At 36.7% G+C, this 21,771-nt stretch overlaps 1 protein-coding gene across 5 annotated transcripts in view; it reads left to right on the top strand.

Moving 5' to 3' along the window:
• The first annotated feature begins 1,121 nt into the window (after positions 1-1,121).
• The window catches only part of AGTR1 (angiotensin II receptor type 1), a 55,887-nt gene continuing 35,237 nt past the window's right edge, over positions 1,122-21,771 (top strand). For 3 of the 5 annotated variants that reach the window (XM_082394444.1, XM_082394442.1, XM_082394443.1), the window contains exons 1-2: positions 1,123-11,949; positions 20,949-21,033. The gene's annotated coding sequence lies outside the window, so the exon portion shown is untranslated. Of the gene's footprint in view, positions 11,950-20,948; positions 21,034-21,771 lie in introns of all 5 variants that reach the window. The other 2 variants (XM_082394445.1, XM_082394441.1) reach the window with 2 other exon arrangements.

Below are 21,771 nucleotides of genomic sequence, written 5' to 3'. Positions count from 1 at the left end.
TTCTACTCCAGGTATATACCCTTGAGAAATGTGTATGTAAGTGGAGCCATGTACAAGGATGTTCATTCCAACAATACCCATGATAGCCAAAATGTCAACCCAAATGTCTACCCACAATAGAATTCACGTGGTAGGTATATTCCTACAATGAAATACTCTATCATAATGAAAATGAACAGACTAGAGCTATGCATAGCAACACGGAAACTTCTTACCAACATGTTGAGCAAAAGTAGCAAGATAGAGACAAATACATTAACAGTATGGGTCTATCTATATGAAGCTTAACATCTATATTGTTTAGAAATACATTCATATGTGGAAAAGGTATAAAGATAAACAAGGAAATGACTACCATAAAGGTCAGCATAGTGGTGACCTCTAAAAGGAATATGATAGAAAAGAGACACATGGGGCCTTCTGACATTCTGGCCATGTTCTATTTTTTGCTTTGGATGGTATATTAGTTGACTAGGGCTGCTATAACAAAATACCACAGTCTCAGTGGCTTAAACAACAGACATCTATTTTCTCACAGTTCTGGAGGCTGGAAGTACAAGATCAAGGTGCCATCATTGATTGAGGCCTTGCTTCCTGGTTTTTAGAGGGCTGGCTTCTCAATGTGTCCTCATATGACCTTTCTTCTGTGTGCTTGTGGAATAGGAGAGAGTTCTCTTGTGTCTCTTCCTTTTCTCATAAGGATACCAGTCCAATAAGATTCAGGTCCACTCTCATGATCTCATTTAACCTTTATCACCTCCTTATAGGCCCTATCTCCAAATACAATCACATTGGGTTTAGGCTTTCAACATATGAAGTTTGGGAGGACACAATTCAGTCATAACAGATGGTGTTTACATGGATGTTTGCTTTATAATGATTTGCCACAGTGTATGTTTATTCTGTATATTCTTCTGTATAACATTTCACAATAAAAATGTTTTTAAAATTATTACCTGAGTTTCTTTTACTTGAAAATTTTGAATTTTGCAATGAGGAGCTTCTTAGTAATTAGATAATTCCTTTCCAGGAATTTTGAGCTTTGAAATATTTTCCTTTGGTTCCTAATCTTTAATTATAGCACTCACCAAATATAATAAATTAGAAGGAAAAATCCAAAACTTTTTGATTCTGAAACCTCTTTGGAAAAGACATCTTAGGTGTTTCTCTATTGATGAAGACAATTTGTCCCAGAACATGTGTCAAGCGTCTGCCTTTAGCAGGAAATACAGCATAGAAAATATAACTGCAGGATTTGAGCTCAAAAGAGAAAAATTAGTGTATGGAAACATCATTAAGTAATAATTAAAATAATATTAGTGTGCCAAAAATATATATAAAGTTGGATTCTGGGTGACCTTGGACTCAGGGATTTATCATGGTAAGGGTCAAGGTTAGTGATTAGAAAGTGATGTCCTCAGGGATGCAGCCAGCGAAGTAGAAAGAAAGCAAGTCTAGGGCAGGAGGGAACAGGCCTAATGAAATCAAATATAACTTAAAATAGAATCCTAATTAGAACTGAGAAATAATTTAGTCAAAGGATAATCCAATCTTAATATAACATATTTGATTTCTATTACTTGAAATTTAGAAAAGTTCCATTATACTTTGGCATTATTTTTCTTTCATATGCAAGCATGTCGGAGATGTCACTTATCTTAAGTAATGAGAAATATTTAAAGCTTAGTGGGTTTGAGTATTATCCTTTTCGGCCAATTTTCTTTAACTTTTTTCTATTTTTAAATGAAAATGTGTTCTGAAGCTATAGGAAGACTTCCTTTCTCTGTCAAACTCCTTTTCCCAACATATTTTTCTCATGACCTAAAATGTTTCCACATGCATTAATTGTTTTTATGCTTGTTCATTTTTCCTTTTAAATGACTTTCCCTGGAGCCTCCTTGCCCTTCCTGGTTAGCACACATTAAGGACTCATAGAGTTGAAGGGTTTAGGAATTGTTCCATTGGTGGGGAAGAGGGGGAGGGACTAGCCAAAGGAAACAGTTACTTCTTTGTCAGGCGAGGTAGTATTGTGTATTGTGTATCCAAAATGCTGTGGATCTACGGAGGCCCTAGCAAAATTCAAACTGCAGGTAGAATTTAGTTTTTAAACATCCCTGCTTGTGCTCCCTCACTATTTTTAGATTATATCTCCACCACATTCCTCAATTATTTTGAAAGTAGAGGAAAAAAGGATGGAAAAAAGAATGTGGTGAATATTAAAATTATTTCAGCATAGGTTAAATAAACTGTCTCCATTATTTTTCAACTATTTACAAACATCCCTAAGTTTTTGGCAAATTTTTTTCACCCTCAGGAATTATCCATTTGCCTGCTATCTGTCTCATGGCTAGAAAGAACTGAGGGATGGCCATGCCGAGATAACTGTCCTCCGAATGATGTCAGCAGAGCAGGTCCCTATGCATATATATAGGAATTACCTAATTACAGTTATGTAGCTATGAGTTATAATTCAAGTTTCCTAAAAGATCTTAACAACTAGAATCCAAAACTAAAACTCTAATTTTAAAAGAAATCAATATTCATTTACTTCAGACTTCCAGAATAGAAAACCACAGGTATATGACTCCATTTTAACATAAGCCCTTAAATCAAAAGATCTCTAAATACCGGCAAATAGATGAATGTTTCATTCAAATCTTATTTAAAATACCAACACTAAACTCTCTTGTACGTTGCAAATTCGCTTAGAAGTAGGAAAGGAAGCAGAATACAATGGAAAGAGAATTGGAGGAAGAATTAGCATGTCTAGGTTCTAATCAGCCATCTGTTAGCTAGATGTCTCTGGATACATTTACCTCTTGATCCTTGGGTTCTTCATTTGTAAAATGTAGAATGTAACGCCAGACTTATATGTCAGACAGGATTATTTTAAGGATCAAATAGAATTCCTCTTAGCCTTCATAGAAACTGTTTTAAAAACACCATTCAGAACAGGGATCACAGAAACAGATATGACGGCTCAGTCCAACTTCAACCGAAGGTAATCTTCCACCTGTGCACAGAACCCTATGTCCTCCTGTCTTCCACAGGATGTTATTCTGCCAATGATCTCTTCTCTCCTAAACCAATAATCTCTCTTCTTTTTCACCTGGCTCCTTTACATTCAAAAAATGATCAAAGTGCCTAAATCCTAAAATAAGGAAACAAAACAAAAAAAACCTCTCTAGATATTGCCTTTCCCTTAAAAAATCACCTTAATTCTATCTTTTCTTCCTTGCCAAATTTGTTTCTAAAAAGTCTCTATACTTACTCTATCAACCTCCTAATTATTCCCCAACCTATTACAATAGGGTTTTTGCCCCTCCACCCTACTAAAGCCATTTCTGCTGGGTCATTAACTACCCCCTCTTTGCAAGATTCAGTGATATTTTTAGGGCTCATATGTCTACATCTGACACTTAACACCCTCTTTTTCTTTAAACCAAGGGATGGCAAACCACAGCCCACTCCTGTTTTTAATATAGCCCATGAGCTTAGATTAGTTTTCCAACTTTTAAATGGTTAAAAAAGTCAAAAAAGAATATTTTTGACACACAAAAATTATATGAAATTCAAATGTCAGTGTCCATAAATAAAGGTTTGTTAGAACATAGCCACACCTATTTGCTTGTCTATGGCTGCTTTTTGGCCTCAGAGGCAGAGCTGAGTAGTTACCACAGAGACAGTATAGCCCTAAAAGCCTAAAATATTTACTACCTGGCCCTTTACAGAAAAACTTCACACATACCTACTTAAACTCCCTCCAGCCAAGGTTTTAGGATGCCTTTCCTGGAAAAGCTCCTTCTTCTCCAATAAGGCCCCCCAAGAGTTGTTGTGAAGATCACACAAGACAACATACTCAGAATACCTAAGACAGCATCTCTCTCACAGTTTGTGTTCAAATCAGTGTGAACTGTCTTGTCTGCTGACTCCTTCCCCCTCTATCTATAACTTAGATGTGTGTTCCTCAAGATTCATCTTAATTTTTTGCCTCTCTTTTCTCTTCACACTCTTTCTCATAAACCACATTTCCTTCCATGGCCTCAGGCATCATCTCCATATTCATGACTCCCAAAACTACAAATCCCAGCCCAGCTCTTGCTTTACTTGGATGCCCTTCAAGAAAGCAAGCTGAGTGCATCCAAAATTAAATTCATCCTTCCTCTGAAAATATGTTCCCTTTTTGTATTCCTGACCTCAGTTAACAGCACTGCCATCTACCCAGTCTCCCAATCCAGAAATCTCATCCTTTCCTTTCTATTTCTCTCTCAGCCTTCATTTCCTACTAGTCAATGAATCCTTTCCACTGCATTTCAGAAGCTTGTCCCACCATTCACAGATCCATCACTTTAGTTTAAGTCCTCTTTCTTCATTTCTTGCCTGGAACTTCTAACTCAAATCAGCTTGCAGTCTGGTCCCATTTGGATTTATCCTGTACATTTCCACCAGAATCACTTTTCATCTTCTTACATAACAAATGGGATCCCTGCTCAATGACGCCTGTAGCTCTTATTACTCACAGGATGAATCCAAACACTTGAACTTGGCTTTTCACAGTCTTGCCCTTACCTCCATTCATTCCTTCTACAAATATTCATTGAGCATATACTACGTCCCAAGTGTTATGCCAGACTATGGACACAGCAGTGAATAAGATCAGCATGGTCTCTGCTTGCTGGGGGATTCCAATCCAGCAAAAGAAATCAAAATTAAACAAAGTACCACTGCATGTCTCTTATAACAATATTGGAAAAGGCACACTGTCATAGTGTCGTGACCTCTGTTTAGAATACCCTAACTTTCAAGGCAAGGCTCAAATACCTTCTCTGAGATGGGAACTTTCGGCAACTTGTGGCTCTCAGAATTAATTCTGTCCTTCTTTTTATTATCTGAGCATATCTCTCTTATTTAAACACAATATTACACATCCTGCTACTCTTACCTCATTGGATTATGGACATCTTACATTCAGGGGTTGTGTCTTATTGATGTCCCCATGCCTAATTCAGTAGTCATTATTGGTGATTTGATTAGTTAGTTGTCTCTCTTCTGTGACTCAAGGCCAAAAACTGGCTTATATCTACACTCTAATAATAAGCAATATTTGAAAAAATTAAATAGTAAAAAATATTTAAAGAGACAACATATGTTGCTCATGTATAAATAATATGAATAAAATAGTACTTTATTTGCATATTTGAGTTATAAATTTTAAAAATTTGACTTTTATGCTTTGTTCATTCAGGAAAAGCCAATTTGCCAACAAAGCCATACTTCGTTGTTAATGCTTATTTTATCCTCTAAATTGTTTCTTATTTTAGTGTGTTCGAAGTGTATTTTAGTGAAATATAAATCTCTTTGCTAAGAAATATTTGAGAATATTATCCTCACAATAAGATATTTGCTTTATATGAATAATATATCTACATCCTGTAAACCTTCAAGTCATAAACAATGCAGAAAATAGAAAATGATGGATGGGCTGCAAAAGATTCAAGAAAACAATTATAATAATAACTATTCTAATCTTTAAGATGTGCCAAAGGGGAGATCCAGGAAATTACCAAGCAGTTAACATCAATACTGAGAAAGAAAAGAACAAATAATAATAAAATTGATCAGGAAGTACTTAGGCAAGAACAATTTAATGAGCAACTGGCAGCATGAGTTCATGTAGAAAGATCGTGAAATACAAACCAAACAGAAAGTGTGACTACAAGCAGTCAGCCAAAGAAACCTGAATTTGTCTATTTAAAATTATACCAATAGCCATGTGAAAAACTGTTTTCAATTAAAATAACCCTATAAGGATTAGTATAAAATTAACTTTTGACCGATATATTAGAAAAGACAGCACTTAATTTAAAAACCTTGCTGTTCAGAAGATCGTTTCAACTCAACCACGCCTCCACCACTGAACTCCAAATGATGCATAGGATTACCAGTGGCATTACTTCAATATTCACACTTCATCTCCCAAAAAACAATTGATCAAACCTTGCTAATAAGTGGTTTTCAAGCCAGCCAAATATGGACTACTTCGTGAATGCCTCCAGCATGACAACTAGTGTAGATGAAATCCTGACAAGATGACAGCTGTTAGCAATCAAGGGGCTGCGTGTGAGCGTATCCAGTTGTACTTTTTTAAACATAATTTGCTTATGTATAAGGAAGTATTTGGACTGCAGGGTCAACCTGAAGATTCTAAATGGACCAGGAGAAGCTTTATACATTAGCTGTCTCTAACCAAAGGAGCTCAGATCAGCTATAAACATCTCCCCTCTGTCAAAGACATGCCTTTCACTGATCAGGGAGGAGCCTTCCGCTTGGACCAGGAATCACGCAGCTCAATCAGCAGGGCAGGAGTCTGCCCTCAGCCAGCAGGGGTGTTCTCAAGGTGGCCGGGTGCCAGAGAAGCGTCAGCCAAAGTAGACAGCTTGTTATCATGACCTCTGTAGTGAGTAAAGGACTGCCAGCATGATTGTGTGAATGAACTATTTGACAGTAAAGAAAGGACCACTCACCAAAACTGAACCAAAATAAGAAATATGGTGGAAAATATTTGGATTGTATTCTGAAGACAATGGGAATTTAAATAAAACTGGGACACCTTCATCTCCTTATCTCTCCTCAGCCAGTTAAATTCAAACACAATTTTGCAAATGTCACTCATTTTTCTAGAATTTTTAATCTGAAAGTCCGCTGAGTTCTTTATATGGGTCAAAATATACCCCCTTTGCCATCCTAAATACCTACCTTGTTCTTCCCAGATACTTTATTTCTCAGCACCTCCATTTTTTAGCATTTACCATATAAAACTTCCTTCTCTTAAAGTTAAATGTTTATGAAATTGATCAACTCTTATTATATCAGTTCCTATATAGAGCATGATGTATTTATTCAATATTTATTAACAATGATGTTCACAGGTTTGAAACACTCACATATTACAACTTTCCAGTTGGGAATTATATTTGTGTGGTAAATAAAATGTTTCATTCCTTCCTATTATCTATCAACGTTTTATTGGTGAATACAGTAACCTTGCTTTTTTTATAAAGTGAAATTAATTCTATATGAAATTGATCCCTCTTCATTTACTACATCTGACTTCATTTCTATCGTTAACAATAGCTTTATTCCTACTAGTTTTCTCCTCTTTCCTCATAAGCATTGAAATAATTTTAAAATATATAACTCATAGTTAAAGCAAAATATAACTTGAATAAATATGTTTTATTCTTTTAGAGTCTTCCAAGCCTCTACAAATTTTATCACATTCACCAGCTTATTGGACAATATCTATTGAATAATATCCTTATGCTCTGGTGAGTTACAGAACCTTGCAAATATTCATTCTTCATCTTTATAAATGGGGTGATAAGAAATAGTAGAAATCCTGTCTGATTAATGATCTATGAAGTTTAGAACTGTTTTTTTTAAATCAGTTAGGTTTGTAAAACAGAAAATAAGAGGGGTAAAGCAGCTGTTTATTCACTCTACATATTAGTTTCTGCAGTATACTATATGGACAACTGAAATAAATCACCTGAGATATAGACCCTCATTATAATACATGGCATTGTAAAACTCAGTTACACTTAATGAGGCGATGTACATGCCCCAGTCAAGAATGCTCAACAATTGTTGTTTGGTTGTCATATTCATCCCTTATATTCCTGTAAAACTATTTAAAGCAGGGATATCAATTTTGGTAAAGTATATTGAGTAAGATAAATCCCTGTCTTATTAAAAGCATTTCTTAGAATAGTGACTGTATTTGAATATTTGGACATCATACATATGTAGGATTATTAGGGTTAATTTTTTTTTTTTAAAAAGATAACATGTATTGAGTACTAACTAGACCAGGCACTGTTCTATTTGCTTTACATTAATTAATTTGTTTAACCCTCATCTACACTGAATTAAGTGTTATTCATACCCACATTCTGCTGATAAGTAAGTTAAAAGATAGGAGATTAAATAACTTGCCCAAGTTCACACAGCTAGTAAACAGGATATTGGAAAACCCTTATTTTAAGGAAAGATCTAGATGTCAGCTGTCTTGGCCAAGCTCCACTGATGTCTCTAGAGATAATGGAAAATGGGCTCCAGGTCTCTGAATTCCTAGTTAAGTATCTTCCCATAAAATCATGCTACTTTATATATTCAAAAACAGTACAGGTATAGGTGCACTCACAGTGTTGAAGCCATGGGGACTTCAAGTTTAGTGTCAGCAAAAACTGTCCACAAAAGGTGACCCCTGATGTTCCTTGATCTCCAAACAGTTCCTGTGCTAAGTTCCCTGCCTTCTTGTTTATTCTGCTAACTTTTTAATGGTGATTTAATTGTTATGTAAAATTTGGATAATATAGACAAACATAAAAATAAAATATAATTTTAAAGTATCCATAATCACTACATTCTTCATTCAGAAAAAACCACTGTATACATTTTGGTGAATATACATCTAATTTTTTTCTACGCATATGCATGTGAATGTGTGTGTATACATGTGTGTGTATGTGTGTGTGTATGTTTTAGTTAATTTGGATAATAGTGTACATATTGTTCAATAAGCTGATTTTCACTAATTTACATATCATGAATATTTTCCATATCACTAAATATCCTTCTGCATTACTTTCAATGGCTAAGTTCTATTCTAGATGTGCCATAATTTATATAACTAACCCTTTATTTAGGGGACATTAAGATTTTTTCCAATTATGTACTATCATGCTTAACAATGTAAATAACATCCTTGTACATAAAGCTTTGCATATATCCATGATTATTACTTAGAATAAATTCCTGGTTGATGAGGGTATGCAACAATCCTACAGTATCAAATATATTTTTTTTTCTGCTTCTGAGAGTACCAACTTACCTACCACCTTGCAAAAACTGAATTCCAGTGTTATCTTTTTTCTTTAATCTCTGGTGATTTTATAGGTGAAAAATTGCACCTTGTTGCTTTAAATTTCATTTTTACTACTTTGAAGACTAAACATTTGTTTCATATTTATTGGGCACTGCACTTCTTTTGCATGTCCTGTCGAATTTTTATTCCAGACTGATATTCAGAGTTGAGTCTTTCTTAGATGATCTAGAATCCGACATGAGCCAAGCCCTGGCCTCAGCAGCAGTGAGGCTCTGCATTCCGCCTTTGCTCACCTAGCGTTTCAACAGCCCACTGGCCTTTCCTTCTGTGTTCCCACTTCCAGCTTCATGGTGACGGCTCACCCTGATTCTGCCTCACATGACGCATACAGAGAGGAAAGAGAAAAAAAGCCTACACCTCGGTCCACTGTATCAGAAGACTTCATTTGTATCAAAATTTCAAATTTTAAATACCAGAGACAAATTTAATCCTTAGAAAGATATCAAGAAGTTTATCTCTTTTTTCAAAGCATCAAAAAGCCAATACATCCCTGACCATTATGGAAAACTGCCAGTTGCTCACTAAAAATGACTGCCAATTATTAAGGACTTTACTATGTACCAGGCACAGTACCTGAAGCTTTTATATATATATATACTCTTTCCCTTAATCCTGACAAGAGTTTAGAGAACATTATTACCCTATGTATTAAAAAATCCATATCAGAGGGTAAATTTGTGTATGAGGCTAACAAGCAGCAAAGCTGGGTTCAGCTTAAGTGTTGGGCGTTTAAACCATACTATTACTCAGCTGATTCAGCACAATAATAATGATGCCATTAATTTCTTGGAAACTTGTCCTTCTCATCTGATTGTGTCTGATGATGTAACGTCCCAGGGAGTGAACCCCACCCTTTTGAGAAATTTCACCCAAAACAGCTGACTTTGTAACAAACTTCCTGTCCTCAAAAATACTATCATTTCTAAAATCAAGGTGGAATTTAGTACAGATGTGACTATGGTTAATGATTTCTAGCACTAAATAGGTTTAAAAATATAAAACTCTCCTGATTCTTAAATAATAAGCACAGGAGCATTTCCTAATATCACTCACAGACTCTGGAATTTGTCACCTACTTTTGGCTTTTCTACAAAAAGTCTTGCGATAATTGATTCCAAATATCTGTGATACTATGAGGCAAGTCCTCCAACTTTGCTCTTTTTCAAGATTGTTTTGGCTATTCTGGGTCCCTTGCACTTCCGCATGAATTTTAGGATCACCTTGTTAATTTCTCCAACAACAGCTTGTTGGGATTTTGATATGGATTGTGTTTGCTCTGTATATTACTTGGAGATTATTGCTATTTTAACAATACTAAATCTTCCAATCCATGAACATGGAATGTCATTCCGTTCGTTTAGGTCTTGTTTAATTTCTTTCAACAATGCTTTCTGTTGTCAGAGTACAAGTTTTGCACCCTTTTGTTAAATTTATTCCCAAATATTTTAATATTTTTGATCTATGGTAAATGCAGTGTTTTCTTTATTTCATTTTTGGATTGCTCATTGCTGATGTATAGAAATACAACTGATTTTGTATACTGTTCTTGTATCATGAAGACTTTCTGAACTCATTTATTAGCGCTAATAGCTTTTTATTGATTTCTCAGGATTTTCTAAATACAAGATCATGTCATCTGCACATAAAAATAGTTTCACTTCCTTTCTAATCTGGATGCCTTTCATTTCTTTTTCTTGCCCAATTGCCCCAGCTAGAACCTCTAGTACAATGTTTGATAGATGTGTGGAAAGCAAATAACTTTGTCTTTTTCCTGATCTTAGATGCAAAAACGTTATCTTTCAACATTAAGTATGATGTTAGTGAGTTTTCATAGATAGACTTTACAGTTTGAAGAAGTTCCTTTCTATTCCTAGTTTGCTGAATGATTTTATCATGAAAAAGTGTCCGATTTTGTCAAATCCTTTTCTGATTTATTAAGAGGATCCTGTGGTTTCTGTCCTTTATGAATATGGTGTATTACATCAATTGATTTTTGGTAAACTAATCTTGCATTACTTGGATAAATCTCACTTGGTCATATTGTATTATCCTTTTAATATGTTACTGGATTTGATTTGTTAATATTTTGCTGAGGATTTTTATCTACACTCATACGGAAGATTTGTAGTTTTCTTTTCTCCTGACGTCTCATCTGGTTTTGGAATAAGGGTGATACCGGCTTCATAGTGTGAGTTGGAAAGTGATACTTCCTCCTTTGTTTTTTTGGAGGAATTTATAAAGAATTTATATTAATTCTTCCTTAAATATTTGGTCATACTTTGTTTTTTAACTTTTTCTATTTTTATATTTAAAAAAAAATGTAACTCCAATAGCATGTCCGATAGGAGGAAATGAATGTCCACCCATTCACTCTGTAACAACCCTGAGATTAATCTATGGATCTATGATCCACAACGGTATTGTCAAAGTTTGAGTTACTCCCAGGGAAAAGAAAGTCCCCTAATTTGTCCTTAGAAGTTTCCCAAGTTTAAAAAAAAAAAAAAAAAGTAGAGGAATGATCTCGGTGTGAATAGCTGCTCCTGCAACCGCAGCTCTCTTCCATCTCTCCACTCCCTCCCCCCGATGCCGGGTTCTGGGCCTGGTACTCTCAGATCTAATAAGTGACACTGGGGTGACTGTGGCATCATCCCGCTTCCGTCAGCATCTGGAGAGGAAAGGGGGTTGGGCCGAGAGGGTCTCCCGGGCGGGGCGGAGGAGGAGGAGGGAATTCAAAACACAGCCTCGCCCCTGGAACCCTCGAAGCAGCAACGCCCCTCGCTATAAATTTGTAGCTGCCTTCGTAGAGAATGATTCCAGCGCCTGTCAGCCAAGGGCGCCAGGCAGTGGGCGACTGAGCGCCTGGGCGGACGCAAGTCTAGCCGCTCTGCCGGCCCGAGGCGGCGATCCATGGGGAGGAACCCGAGCGGACCCCGGGAGTGAGGGCGCACCCCGCACCAGCGCCACCAGCTCGGCCGGACGTGGGCGCAGCGTCCCGAGTGGCGGTGAGTGGCGCGGACTGCCCCGCCAGGCTTGGGGGCTGGGGGCGAGGGTAGTCAGTTTCCTGCCAAGGTGTGAACTGCGGGTGCTGTGCCGGGAGGCTCCGGGGGACGAAGGCGAGAGCGAGCTTAGTTCCAACCGGCGCCCACCCCGAGCTGGAGGCCCTTCCCCAAATCAGAGGAGGGGCGTCTGAGTTGGGAAGAAACAATTTGAGCTTGTTTGCCGCACGCCCCAGAAATTTCATTCCGATTTGACACAACTCTATCGAGTACAAGCAAGGAATCTGCAGAAATGGGATGCAGCCAAGTAAACTTTCTTCCCGACGCTTTTAGCTAACTCTTGTCTTTTAAGTGTGACCTGAGTGTATGACTCCGCGGGGCGTCCATTTAAAAGTTGTGCCACTTCTAAAAGTGAAGTTGAGTGTCCCCTGCCTTCCCAGGCCTCGCACCAACACGGCTCACCTCCCCCATACCCCTCTCTGCAAACCATATCGGTGGGTCCTTGGCACGGATTGCCGTGCATAACCACATCGAATTAATTGGAGAGGGAAAAACCCGGGGCTTCTCCACACCCCAATCCCCACAGCCTTGGCCAGGGCACGTTTGTAACTGAGGGGGATTCTAGGAGAAGCTCTTCTGCTTCCAAGACTGAACAGAACCTCTTGCTGGCCCCTTCCCTTCATCCCCCCCTCTACCTAGCACCCCATTCTCCAATTCTCTTAAATATCCAGCCCAATCTCTCCAAAGTGCCAGATGCTTCGTCTCCAGAAGCATCTCCTTCCCTGACTTTGGGCCCCCATTAGAGACCTGGCTATTGAACCCATCTGGGGCCGCTTTACCTAATCTTTGTCTGCTGATGGCTTCATTATGAATCAAACACCCACTAGTGGCCCTCTGGAGCCCTCTCTTCTTTGTGAACGTTTGGGTGCCCACTTTCCCCTGGGGTCACATTTTCGACCTGCTACATTTACTTCTAGTGTCATTCCTGGAAGAGAAAGTAACAATGAGGCAGGGAGGAAATCTGGCACCCTGCTGCTCTGTTTTATAACTTTTTTGAGCAACTTATATCTCCTCTTAAAGGTGCCTCATCCCCAACATGATTCTCTTGGTAGTTACCACCCAAGGATCCTGGGTCTCCAAGGTTTATTCTCCTTAGCATAAGCAGTAACACCTTTATAAGTCTTCTCAAAACAGGAAACTGTCCGTTTCCCTTGTCCCCTGCAGTGTTGCCCTAGCTCTAAAGGCCCCACCACGTGGATAATCTTTCCTCGGGCTGTGGTGGAGTCCACCACCCTTTTGGAAGACAGTGCAGGAGCAGGGAAGCACAGAGAGCTGGCAATGGAGACTCCCACTTAACTGGCCATGTGCTGTCAGAGTTATTTCACAACTCTGAACCTCAAGGTCCCGCCTGTAAGTTTCCCTCCAGTGATAAAATTCCTTGATTCCTTTTGTTTCCTAGTTATTGCTTAAAAAAATAAAAGCCTAAAATAATTACCCTTTTAGCCCATGTCTGTGGTCCTCAAAACTGTCTAAATAGCTCTCCTGGTAAATTATCTGCTCTGGAAAATCATTAGGTCCAAGTGTCCATCCCCCAAATTAGAGTTGGCAGTTCCTACAACCTGGCTTAAGGCTCAGGGAGTGGCCCCAAGTTGCTAGATCTCAACATTTGTTAAAGTTTCATGATTGGTAGTGTCAAGTCTGTTATCTACTCTTTTTACCCCTTTTTTCCCCTGACTTCATTGTTCTTTGTGCCCATCATGAGGCCTTGATTTCTAGCTCGGTTCTTCTTTGATCTTAAACTGAATCAACTGCTCCATCATCCAGCTCGGAAGAAAACTGGTTTTCTTCCACTGATGCCAAAGGAAGACTTGTCTTCCTTGAGTTTTATAAAGTGTCTTTCAGTCACTGTTGCTTTGGCAATGCTCTGCATTCCAAGAGCTCTGAGCTTCAATCTCTCCTATCACTCTCTTGCCCTGCTTCAGGGTTCAAATTGTGACTCTGTGAATTGTTCAGGTTTCTTACTTCTTCGTTTTTTCTTTTCCTACTTTGGGTAAGAATTGTGTGTGTATACCTGTATATAATTTGGGGTGATTTTGCTGTTGCTGCTGCTTATTACTGTTGTTGTTGTTACTATGACTAATTGCTTGCCCTATGCTAGAGGGAAAATAATGAAAGAAAATTTAATCTGCTCCTTACCCAAAGCCCAGGTAAAATACTTAGCTGAGAAGGAGTGTGAAACTCACAGTTAAAATGCATGATGCATGTCTCCCATAGTTTTATCTGTGCTGTCACACTGTCCTTTTTATGCAGCTGATAGTTGCTGTATTTTGCTCTCAAATTTGTTACAGGGACCAAGATCAAGTTCCATCACACTTAGATGTTTTGGCTGTCTGACACAGGCTCCTGGTCTTTAGCCCCAAGCTCGCTAGTTTACTTGGTCCTTTTCCTGCTCAGTCATGACTGAGCAATGCCAGAGATTCTCCCAAGTGGGCTAGCAAATTAAGAAATTTATTTAGAAGTTTGATGTAAATCCAAGTGTTGTGAAAATTAAAAAGCTGTCTTGAAGACAGACTGTGGCAATAAACAAATAAAGAGCCAGAGCAACAAAATATGACAAAGTATCCAAGGCTGGGTTAGGAACACTTTTCTCCCATGTTATCTAGCAAATTGGAAAAATCAGCTTTCCAACACATCACCACTGGAAAGTACTATTATTTTCTTCAAAATGCTTATAAGCTTTCTCTTTCAAAATTTCCTGAAGTCATTGGATTACATGTGTTTCTTTTCACATAAGTTTATTAAAACAGTATACTAAAGCTCCCATAAGCAAAAGTAAATTTTGTTCCATTTCCAGCCTTAATTTAGCTATCACTTTACATTTTTTATTCTTCATCATGATATGAATTTTAGCTACTAAAAATCAACTTTTCAGTGGCTTAATACACAAAGCCATCTTAAATCTAGGAGTCTCTATAGGGATTTAAGGTACTATTCAAATGATTTGGCAAATGACTACCATTATCCTATTAAAGCTCTAAAATACATCTAAAATAAGTCACAGCAAAAAAAATACCTAAAGAGCTATAAATTTGCCAGATGTTTTGTTAATTGGTAGTTAATGACAAATTTGACAATTAGAAAATGAAATATATATCTATAACAATCATAAAAATAAGTGACTCTTAACTGTGGTTGTATTAACATTAAAAGTTTTTCTATCTGATTTTGATTCTTTCTCTTGATAGCAGATGATCACAGAGGGAAAGAAATTCCCTTGACTATGAAAACCAAAATTTCTTTCAAAATATTTTACTAACAAAGAATGCACTATATACTGTAAATGCCGTACAACTGCTTTATACTATCGATACATTATTTTTATAGCTCAATTTAGAAGAGTTCATTTTTGTTTGTCTGGTTCCTAAATAGGTGCATCAGCTAAATGTCTTAAGTAGAAATAAGTGTCTAGAATCTGCCCGTTAACGGTTTGATTTTTCTTCCCATACTCAAAAATATTTTAAATTGTGTTGCCAATCTCATATTTAATTACTTTTCTAACACAAGTTGGAAAAATGGGTAAGAAATAGATATGCTTCATTTTTCATAATCTCATTGTGCCTTCACATTCCAAGTCCCAATTCTAGATGTCCTTAAAACTTAAAATCATAGAATTAATAATCATTCAGTTTGGGTCAACTTTTATGGAATTTCTTGTTCATTTTATATACATATAAGCTGCTTTGTTCTTCAAATGATGTTAAAATCTCATTTAGATCAATGAATTAAAGTACTTTGACTAGTGAACTTCAGACTAAGAATACTAGAGAATACACATTTGGTTCTGCACTTTTAAAGAGAGTTAATGATTGCTAATTTCCCCTCTAAGTTTTCTTTGGCTATTTCCCATTTTATAGTAGTCAAAGCTCCTCTTATCTACCTTGGAAAATGAAGAATTATATCTGTGAAATATATCAACAGTAGTAGAAGATAGAGGGAATACAATGGATCTGAGTGATATTAGGCCCTGAGGACACACCGAAGTATAAAAATGGTCTTTGCCCTAGAGAGATGTTGGTCAAGCTAAGTACATATTTAGATATGGGTCTCTCTAATCATCTCAATGCCACTGGGGTGGGAAGCCATTTAAAAACAACCCTCCTCCCTCCTACCTTTCAGACTAGGGGGAATGTCTAATGTGGTTACATTGTTTGATTCTAGCCACTTCCATAATAACCACTACAACTTTCGTTTCCCCATGGGGTTATTAACTCCTTTGATTGTATGCACCACACCCAACTGCATCCTCCTATTCTGTTACTAAATGCTCCACAAGTCACTTTCTCGCCTGTTTGTTTTTGGCTAAAGCTATGAAAAACATTAAATACATTTTCAGATCCCTATATTGTAGAAGAGAAATGTTAGAGAGAAACCACTTCCTATTACACACAATAAAATGACTTAAAATTGATGCTTTAGTCTAATTGAGGAACTAAGTATTAATACCATTTTTTTTAGTCTAAAGCTGTAATGTCAAGGGCAAGGTAGAGAAAAGAGTAAGAAAAGGAGAAATGAAAAAGAATAAAAGGTTGAAATATCAAATCAGTGGTTCTTCAGGCTTTAGAGAGCAGGTAAGGCAAGCATATGACAATCACCTGGGGAGCATTTTAAATCTGTACATATTGTCTACACTTCCCTTTTTCCTCCTTTCCCCATTTCCCCCTATTGAGAACCACCACATCTATTACAAATTAGAACCAATCTTCCATAATTACCTCAAGTGTCCAGGTCCAGAGACTAGCATCATGGGCATCACCTGGAAGCTTATTAGAAATGCAGACTTTCAGACCCCACCCAGACTCACTGAATTACAATCTGCATTTTAACAAGATCCCCACATAATTCAAATGCACATTAAAGCTAAAGAAGCACAAGTGGAGAGTACCTCTGGCTTGTTCAGAATGATTACCTAGAGGTTCTTTCCTTGGCTTTTTAATAAACTAACATTTTTAATAAAGCTAACATTTATTGAGCACATACAATGTGCCAAACAATATTCAGCCTTTAAATACTGTGTTTTATTTAATCCTCACAACATCCCTATATAATAGTCACTGCCTTACCCCCATCTTATAGATTGGGATACTGAGTAATAATGAGATAAGTAGCTTACCCAGATGTGGTAACTGGTAGTCAAGATTTAAATACAAATGTTGATTCCTGTGCTCTGAGCCGCCACCCACACTGTCTGCTCTACACTAGGCTGCCTGCTTTTGAAGGCCAATTAATTATTTGATAATTTATTTAAAGTTATAACTGGAAATCAAGTTCTGTTTCCCTCATAGAAAAAAACAAGATGTCCTCCATTTTGGTTAACATTTGCCTGTCATCTTACCTTTAACTGCAATAATGAAGAATTCTAGAAATTCCTTCTTTAGTTCGGAAATAAATATGAAAACTATGACAGCCCATTATTTAAAACTTAAGGTCTGATATCTCTATTTTCCCATAACTTACCTGAAATTTACTTTTTTTTTCTACTGTTTTGTGTTCTGATGAACTTTTTTTTTAAAAGTTCTTGAATTGAACAAGACATTTCCTACATATATAAACTGTTCATCTTTCCAACTCAAATTATATATCACTCTTTCAGCTTTTAATATAAACACTTATTTACCTATAGGTATAGTTTACAAAACTTTAGTTGAATATACTCATCAGTCACTCTGCAAACAAGGGTGACTTATTTTAAGCCAGCGACTCCCCAGATGATTTAGTCTCTGAAAGATTTCTCCCAATGCGTATAGATTGAGAGCTGTCAGTTGGATCTGGTCAAATGTCTGTTGCTTTGACCAGGGCCTCATTGACGTTGGTCAAAAGATTGAGGTGAGTCTGGGCTCCTTGTGATCATGTTTGAGAGGAGAGGTGTGTCGACGGGACTGAGCAGCCATGATTTTCTCCGTGATCCTTAGGAGACAGAATTTCACCAGCTGCTTAGATCTAGAACTTTCGGCAGTGCTAACAGTACAGCGTCTACCTTGTAAGTTATGGCTGAGGGCGAAATCAACCCAGCGATGCCATAAAGCCAAGTAGCAAGGGAACTCGTGCCCAGGAGACATCCTGCATATTAGCAGGCAGAGTTTCTTAGTGCTAATAAATGATAAAGTACTAGTGATTCTCTCATGACCCTTTACAGTCCTGCTTGTCTCACTAACCCCAAATATCTGTGACTGTGGCTGAATTTAATCTGCACCAGGTTTTTTCCTATATAAATTGAAAAAAAATCTCACAGCATTTCTTCTAGTAAACTTCATACGTTTACAATTTTATTATCACACACAATTTTCTTCACTTTTTGACCCAAACTCTTATTGTTATACAATTCAAATGCATCTTACATGCTTCTAAATTATGTGGGATGCCGCGAGAACAAGAATGTTCCATTAACCCAGCTTTAATAATCTAATTCTCTTTCCATTCAAATGATGTCACTTCACATAAAACACACTGTACCATGATGTCTTCCAGCACTTAACCTTCACACAGTTAATTACTGCCACTTTATCAGGAATGGAAAAGAATCTGATGTGATTCCTACGTAATGATTTCCTGAATGTGTCCTAGTGTTTGATCTACTGGGTTAACAGAATGGATTTTTGAGAGAAATACAAATCTACTCTTTTAAATTCCCATTACATTAAGCCACATGATGAAATATTATATAGTCATTATATATTTTTATATAAATATATTTTAAAACATTTAGTGACAAGGAAAGATAATCACAAGTAAATATAGCAACATATAAAACATAGATCGAGCGAGAGACTGTGTGTGTGTATGTGTTTGATAGATTCTTGTCAAGCTGCCATTAAGGTCTTACTTGGGTCACTGGTATTCTAATGAAAATAGTTTAGTTATATTAGCACTGATTTGTGAGTAAAATCACCAATATATTTTTTAAATGCCTGCATATTTGCGGAACAGATAAAAAACACTAGGAAAAATATATAACAAATCTTAAACGCTTTTGAGGATTATTAAGATCAAGGCTAAGATCAAAGGTGACTTTTTTCTTTCCCCCCTTTTTTTTTTGCATGTGCTTTCAAAATTTCCTATAATGAACCTCTATTATACTTCATACTTTCTGTTTATCTTGGAATTTCTTTTCCTTTCCTTCCAACTCACTCTAGATTTCAGATCATAGACGCTACTGTTAACCCTCTGGAGAATGATACTGGCAAGTCAGCCCTGTCTCTATTTTTTTTGTCCCTAAGGTACACTAGAGCCTTACAAGAATCCACAGATTTTACACCAGAGTGGTATTTTATAGGAAGAATCATCTAATGGGAAAATCTTTGCTATAACAACAAAACCACCAAAAAATTGGGATAAAAATAGATCCTTCTAATGCCAAAATTCTCCTATATCTCCTGTATCACAATGTGATAGTAATAGCTGGTGTACATTGTTGTTTAAAAAAAAAAAAAAAAGCAACCTCTACACAGTCTTCTTGAATAACTCTTTAACTTTAAAAAATTTCCTACTTAAAAAAAATCCCCAAATCTATAATGAAAAATATTGATGAATTTGGCTACATTTAAAAAAAAAATTGAAATGGTTGTATATTAAAAAGCACCATAAACAAAGTCAAAAGATAAACAGGAACTTGGGAAAGCTATTTGCCACACATTACATGTAAAATGCCAATTTTCAACATGAGCTCTTTAAAATGAGAAACAATGAACAACCCAATGGAAAAATGAGCAAAGGCCATGACTGGGCAAACTAGTAGAAAAATGACTACAAAAAATAAGAAAACAAAAAGAAGCTCAACCTCATTCATAACTAAAAAAATGCAAACCAAAACAAATATATACTTTTCACTTATCAGACAGAAAAAAATTTAAGATTTGATACAAGCCAGATTTTTGGTATCATAAATTCATGTAACCTTTATAGAGGACATTTTATAAGTACCTTTCAAAAACTTAAAGTGTATAAACAATTTGCGTCAACAATTATATTTGGAACTTATTCTACCTATATAATCATATAAGTACAAAAATGCAAATGTATAAATATGATCATTGGGCTTTTTTTTAAGCACCCAAAAATGGAAATTGGCAAAAAAAAAAAAAAAAAAAACAACAACAACAACCTTACAGCCCATAATAGGGGCTGGTTAAATAAATTATCATATTTCAGTGCAATGAATGGAATACTATATAGCTATTAAAATGAATGAGTTAGATTTATGTATACTGATGTAGAAAGTTCTGCTAGCATATTATTAAGTTTAAAAAAAAAGAAAGTAAGGCACAGAACATATAATGTATAAAATGAAAAAACATGGATATACACATTTATATGCATGTATATACATTTTTTAAAGTCCTAGAAGGGTACATAAGAAACTATTAGTAGTAAGTATCTCTGGGAAGTGGATCTGGAGAGACAGAGTTAAGAGACGTGTACTTTTGTTTTATATGTTTCTGTAAGTTGACACTTATATCACATGCATCTATTACTTCAATGAAAGATTAAAACTGAAGACATCTTTTTAAAAGATTCTTTTTCAAAATTATGGTACAATAACACTTGTATAAGCTCTAGAATCATATCAAAGCTTAACTGTAAATTCCCAAGTAAAAATCTAATCTATTAGGATATTTCTTATATTTAGTAGTTATGTCTACAGAAATGCCTTAGAAGATGGCACTGTTTTTGACCGAGAAACATTCTTTTTCTCCTTCTCTAGTGTTCATGTACAAGGGCGTGAGGGAAGGTGTTGACTATAAGGAGGAACAGGACCAGGTCCCGTGACAGACAGCCACTCAGTAGAGCCCAAGTCTATATAAGGAAGAATATGTTCTTGATATCAACCAGATGACTTCATTACCTTTAAAAACTTTCTTAAGATGTAGTGTTAATGCTTATTTTATAAATTAGAAAATTAAAATCTGACCATATTCAGTGAATCACATTAATCTTTTTTTTCTTTCCAGATTTGATACATGATAAATTGGTCTAAAATGGCTGAGGTTATATCTGAATAAGTCACTGAAGCCACCCCAGAAGGTCTGCATCCAGGTAAATGTCTTACACCTATAACGTTGTATCTGTCAGTAGTTTTCTCTAACGTGTCAACAGTGAAGGTAGCACAAAAAGCCACATATGCCATTGTCAGGTGACAGAAACAGAGGAAGCAGAAAAGAATGAAGTTCCAGTCTTACCCCATCCCTTCCAATATACAGCTTAAAAACATATATATTATATGATTTTCAATATAAACAGTGTCAGAATTACCAAGATATTCATGTATTGATGATAAACCATGTGAGAGATTTGCAAACCCTTGGCGAGGATCTCCTCATGGTCATAGGCGATTGCTCTGAGCATTGCGTTCCATGCTACCTAGGGCTTTAGCAGGGCCAGGAGGGAAATGACTGTGCTGTCTCATCAGCCACCAAAAGGGGAATTGGGGCTCTGTGATGCCCCAGCACTCACTTCTAGAGGCGGGCATATGTCTAAACACCATAAACCTTGAAACTACCTGCTCACCTTCAGAAAACCCGAATGTCTCAGAGTCTCATTCTTACAAAAGTCTCTCTTACTCCAATAAGATATAGGAAAAGGGGCTCTGAAATTGGATATAGAGGTACCCTTTAATCCCCATGCAGTTTAACCCCCTGGTAGATGTGAGTCCTGTGGAGTCACACGGCGGGGCATTACACTCAGAACCTCAGAGGGCAGCTAGAGACTGCTCTGTTGGTCCAACTCCTATCACATAGGCCTGTATGATATTTTTCGTAAAAAGACTCCTGGATT

The sequence above is a fragment of the Balaenoptera borealis genome (genome assembly GCF_965194805.1).
Source record: "Balaenoptera borealis genome assembly, chromosome: 5".
Classification (NCBI taxonomy): Eukaryota; Metazoa; Chordata; class Mammalia; order Artiodactyla; family Balaenopteridae; genus Balaenoptera; species Balaenoptera borealis.
The sequence above is the reverse complement of the archived record's forward strand: the minus strand, read 5'-3'. Positions and strand labels throughout refer to the sequence as shown.